We start from the raw sequence: 6,581 nt of genomic DNA, 5'->3' as shown, positions 1-6,581 counted from the left end.
TAGGAAAAATGTGAACTTGTATGCTAACCCATGAAATTACACATTGCACTTTATAAGTTGTTAGTGGATCGTGTGTGGTTAACCGACACACTAATAGGAATGAATAAAGGGTGGAAATGGGTCTCTCGAAAGTTATTATTGATTAATGGTGCACATGTGGATAACTGCCACATTAAAATGAGATGATGAATGACATCGAGAGTACCAAGTTAATTTTCATGGTTATTCACATCTTGTTGTGATCCTCGGTATCCCATTCACAAATGGAAGAGCATAATCGAGATTAAACATGCCATTGAAAGTTAAATGATTCTCAAAAGATCTAAGAATTTCATTTAAAACCAAATTCGTTAGAATTTCATTTTGTTGATGGTGAAATTCGTAAATCGTCATTTACCTACCTTTATATAATTTTCAATTAGATTACAACATCCCTTTTCTATGTTCTGAATTATTTAGTTGGATCCTAGCCTTGATATTTCATTTTGGGTGTTATATTAAGGATTATTTTTATCTAACTAAAATTATCCATCTTCTCTTTCAGATGTCTACTCCAAGTGATGCTTCGGTTCCTCCTCCTCCTCCTCATCCAATAACAACTTCTCATTGTTGAACATTTGTTCGAAGGTACAATTAGATGGAACCAACTACAATGATTGGTTGCGCATCATTAAATGGCCCTTCATTTTGAGGACAAGGAATATGTCCTAGAGAAAACATTGGATAAAATCGACGAAGAGAAGGTCACTACTGATGAATTGGTCGCCTACAAGAAACACTATAATGATGCCACAAAAGTTTTGTGCATCATGGTGGCGACAATGACTTTAGAATTGCAAAGGCACAATGAGGATTATTGGGCGTACGAGATAAATAAGGACCTTATGGAGAAATAGCATAAGCGAGCTCGTCAGAAAAAGTATGAGGTGGTAAAGTCCCTCATTGCTAGCAATACGAAGGAGGGTGAGTCTGTTAGTAGCCACGTTTAGAGAATACAATGATATATGGACAGGCTAATCAAACTCAACGTAAATTTTGATGAAGAGTTGACAATCGACATAGTGTTGAATTCTCTGCCAAGTTGTTCTAATTAGTTCATATTGACCTATCATTTGAACAACAATGAAACTACTTTGTCACAATTGCACAACCTCATGTGAACAACTAAAGCAGGAATGAAGGGAAAATGCATTGCCTCCACTCCTAACGCACCTGTTCTGGCCATAAGGCAAGGGAAAGGGAAAAAGAGGAACGGTCCTCTAAAGCAAAACTGGAAGGAAAAGTCCCAAGCTGGATACTAAGTATATGACCCAAAGGAAAATCCAATTTTGATGCTCCCCTATTCTGACCCGAAAGAGGCCACTTGCTTCTATTGCAATGACAAGGGGCATAAGAAATGAAGTTGGACGACATACTTGCAGTATATCAAGGATGGCAAGGTGAAGCCAACATCGCATGTATTTACAACATTTTATCTAATAACTCATCACATATTCTCATTCTTGGGTCCTTGATATAGGAAGTGGGTTTCACAATTGTTCTTATTTGCACGTGCGAAAAAGAAGTAAGGATATGGAGCATGGAACAATGAACTTGATCATGGGGAATAGGCGATCTTCACCTGTCACCAAGATTGGAGTTTATAGCTTAGTGCTTAGTAGTAGGTTAGGGTTAGATTTAATAAATTTTTTCTACTCGTTAGAGATGACACGAAATATCATTTCATTTCATGCTTTATTTAAACAAGGTTTTAGATATTCTTTCAATGATGAGAATGGTTCTATTTCTGCTTATAAAATAGTTTTTTTTTGTTATTTTGAAGCTTCACCTTGTGATAGTGTGTATGAAACTGTGATCATTATAGACAATTTAGGAAATAGTATTTTTCAAATTGATTCGTCTAATGGTATAGAAAAAGTGTGTTTGTGGAATTGTTGTCTTGGACACGTTAACAAGAAACGCATGGCCCAACTCCAAAAGGTTGGAGTGTTGGAATCATTTAACTTAAGGTCAGATGATACACGAGAGTCCTGTTTATTAGGAAAGATTACAAAATCACCTTTCACTGGTTCATGTGAAAGAGGTGATGAATTGTTGGATCTTATACATAGAAGTGTGTGGGCCCTTTAGATCCACCACAAGGGATGCAAATCAATTATATATGAATTTACAGATGATTATAGCAGATATGGCTGTATCTACTTAATCAAGCATACGTCACAAACCTTTGAAAAGTTCAAAGAGTTTAAACATGAAGTTGAGAATCAATTGGGCAGGAATATTAAGATGCTTAGTTCTGATAGAGGCGGTGAGTATCTTAGTATCGAGTTCCACTACTACCTCAAGGAATGTGGAATAGTTTCACAACTGACACCTCCTAGGACACCACAACTTAATGGTGTGGCTGAGAGGCATAATCGGACCTTGTTGTACACAGTTATTTCCATGATGAGTCGAGCTTCACGTCTAATCTATTTCTGGGGGCATGCCTTAGATACTTTCGCCCACATTCTTAATCTTGTCCCAACAAATAAAGTTGCAAAAACACCTCACGCGATGTAGACATCGAAGGTTCGCTCGTTAGCACATATCAAGGTTTGGGGCTGTGAAGCTTTCGTTAGATGAGAGACTCATGAAAAGCTTGAACCTTGAAGTGAGAGATGTATTTTCATCGGCTACCCACATAAGTCCTTTGGATATTTATTATGCAGACTAAGTGAGAACGTGGTCTTCTTAGCACAAAGGGGAGTCTTTCGAGAAAGAGAGAGAAAGAGAGAGAGAGAGAGAGAGAGAGAGAGAGAGAGAGATAACTCATATGCAAAGAGGACAGTAGGAGTACCATTAATCTTGAAGAAATTCAACAGTCAAACAATGAAGGAAGTTCTAAAATTGCTAGGGCTCAACATGAGGAAGAATTTCCAGTTGTACCAATTGATGAATCATTACCTCTTAGACGTTCTAGTAGAGTTAGAATGCCACCTGAGCTTTATGGTTTCCATATTACTTCACATGGTTATACGTTTATCAGTGGTAGGACACTAGTAAATTTAGATGAGTCAGCTAACTACAAGGAAGCCATGGCAAGCCCTAAGTCAAAAAAGTGGAAAGAGGCAATGGATAGCGAGATCAAGTCCATGTATGACAATCAAATTTAGAATTTGGTTGACAATGTACCAGGTCTTAAGACATTTGGGTACAAATGGATCTTCAAGAAAAACATTGATATAGATGGAAAGGTACAAACTATAAAGGCTTGAATGGTTGCGAAGGGCTTTACTCAAACCGCGGGGGTTGACTACATTGAGACCTTCTCACCAGTGGATTAGATAAAAACTATTAGGGTAATTCTAGCCATAGTTGCATTTCATGACTATGAAATTTGGCAGATGGATGCCAAAACCACATTCCTTAATGGGAAGTTGGCTGAAGATGTTTACATGAGTCATCCATAGGGTTTTCTGGATGCAAAGTATCCAGATAGAGTGTGTAAGCTTGAGAAATCAATCTATGGATTGAAACAAGCTTCTCGCAGATGGAATCTTTGTTTTGACGAGAAGGTCAACGAGTTTGGTTTCTCTAGAAGTGAAGATGAATCTTGTGTATATGTCAAAGCTAGTGGGAGTATAGTAACCTTCCTGATTTTGTATGTTGATGACATATACTTATTATAGGAAACGACATTCCAACTTTGCATGAGGTTAAGTATTGGCTTGGAAAGTATTTCGCTATGAAGGATCTGGGAGAAGCTGCTTATATTCTAGGGATAAGGATTTTGAGAGATAGAAGTAAAAGCTAAGTGGACTTAGTCAAAGTACATACTTGGAAAATATTCTAAAGCGTTTTAGTATGGAGAATTACAAAAAGGAGAACTGACCATACAGAGTAATACCAAACTGAGCAAGACTCAGAGCCGGAGTACTGATGCAGGGATAGTAGAAATAAATAGAGTTCCATATGCTCCCAACATTGGATCTATCATGCATGTTATGACATGTACTCACCATGATGAGGATTTTGCTTTGAGCATAGTCAGTCGTTACCAGGGAAATCCAGGTAGAGCCCATTGGATAGCAGTTAAGTATATTCTTAACTATCTATGAAGAACTAAAGACTGGGTCCTTGTGCTTGGCGGAAGTGATAACTTAAGAGTAATTGGGTATAGTGACGGGTTGCATGCACACATAGGAATTATACGTTTTGCATAATACCCATTAGTTCTCTCCTATAATCGGCACTAAAACCATAAGCCAAAATTATATCATGTACTTCTATAAAATTGAGGTTGCACAACAATTTATCAAATTTAGTGCACTTACATCCTTCCGTTTTCCAAAATCTTTAAGACAAAAAGGCTACCAAATTGAGTAGATGATAATACATAACAAAATATGGAAGTATGATGGTTATTGATTTACCTTTCCAAATTTCCACTATAAATTTGAATTACAATCAAGTTTGATTTAATCATTTCATCTTTAGTTCAAACGACTACAAGTACTCATACTTGTTATTCGTCATGCCAATTAGTAATCAATAATGACAATAATTAAAATTGGAGAAATCAAAAAACTTGTAAAAATTGCATCTTATATCAGCATATCTCAACCAGTGACAAAAAATTCAACTGAATAGAACAAAAAAAAATTATGGAAAATTAGTAAACCAAAAACAATGTTGAAACAGCATTAGAACTATTTCATATTTCACAAAAAACCCAATTGAAAACTAAAAGCAAAAGAAATTTAAACAACTATTCAAATCGAAGGAAAACATCAACCAATTCGCAAGAATTAATAGTTCACAAACTAATGAAACTACATTTATCTTTTCTTACAAATAAATTAAAATTCTCTAACCTGTTAACTATACAAGGTGACACTTAGAAATTTATGTGTATGTAGAATGTTAACATGGCCTTCTACTATAACTATATAAAGGAAAAGAACCATAATAAAATAGGACGTTGATTTTTTAACCTCTCTCAAGAAAAAAAATCCAAAAATTTAAACCAAACACCAAATCTTAAGATAAACCTGGTTGATAAAAAGAAACAAACATCTTAGGATAAGAAAAGATAGAGAGGGAGAGAGAGAGAGAGACGAACCTACTTCACAGCCTCAAACACAATCAATCCGTAACACAATATAAATAAAACTTAAGCTTTATGTTTATTTGTAAATGAATGGCAAAAATTGGATTTCATAAACACCTACAGTGTAACTTAACACACAAAAACATTCTCATGAGCATTTTATCAGACACCTACAATGCAATATGTAGGGATAAAAGAATAAAACAACATATTTGGGACTTACTAGCTATTGAGAAATTGAAGAAAAAGAAGAACGAAATTAATGAACACGTATGGATTACCTTGAATGGTGGTTGAACAGAAATTTAGCAGGTCTACAAGAATTGAAGTGATATAATTCGTTTTTGCCTAATCACAAAAAGAAAAAGTCACCTAAGAAGAGTAGCAAAGAATGAGAAGGGTTTTGCACAAAGGAATTTTGAGTGCGGTTATCATAAAAATATTTAACGTGTGAGAGATTAGATGAGATCTCATAACTTACGACATTCGATTTGGGAATAATGCAAGATGATAAATGAAAAATTGGGGAGGGTTTGAATCGGAGAACCAAAAAACTTCTCGGATTTCTAATCGTATTTATCAACTAATAAAATCAGTAAGTGTTCTATTGACGATATCTTGCTATTTAAAAGGAAACAAACAGCTGATTATTTTGTTAGAGAAGAAGATTAATAAATTAATTGGAAATAGACTAAATTAATTAATAACTGATCATAATTAATTTGGAATTGGAATTGGAATTAATTAGAAGTGCAAGGGCTTCTTTGTAATTGTTTAATAGTTGAGCGAAGGAGAGGTTCTAGAAACCTCTTTGCATTGACGATTTTGAAGTGCCTTGTAATGCAATCTAGAATGCTCCATTTGATATAAGGAAAGTAGATAATCATTGGGATTTGAAATAATATTAATTTATGTTCAAATCTAGTGTTTCTAGGGTTTCCTAGCAGCTATATAAAGGGACCATTGCCTTGCATTTTGTGGCCAATTGTTCCTAGAGAACCCTAGCCAAAACTCTCATCCCCTATCCTATCTCCTCCCTTGTGTTTTATTTCTAGCTTTCGGTGTGAGCCATTAAATGCATCATACTTTTGGTGCTTGCTTTCTAAAGATTTATAACGAAGTAATCACATAATTGTTTGCAATAACAATTCAAAAGGTATGTAACCCTAAATCTAGTAATTTTGATTATATTAGGGTTTGTGTATGGTTTATAGTTCCTAGTATGTTGCTTTGAGTTTAAAGACATGGATCCTTATAGGTTACATGTACCCTTAATTGTTAAGTGTTATTTGTTCTACATGTACATGTTTTTGCGAAACCTATAAAACCCATCATTTTTAACCAACCAATAATCATTTTGCAATCAAGGAAAGATTAAATCAACCATAAAAGTAAAGTGTTACAACCTTTTAAGAGTTTGATTCTCATAGGAGATAGAAGTTGATGAAGTGATGTATAAAGCTCCAAAGGAGAAACTTTATACAAGTAT

Source organism: Lactuca serriola, chromosome 8 (assembly GCF_051521515.1).
Source record: "Lactuca serriola cultivar US96UC23 chromosome 8, Lser_US96UC23_V15, whole genome shotgun sequence".
Taxonomy (NCBI): domain Eukaryota; kingdom Viridiplantae; phylum Streptophyta; class Magnoliopsida; order Asterales; family Asteraceae; genus Lactuca; species Lactuca serriola.
Note: the sequence above shows the minus strand (reverse complement) of the source record.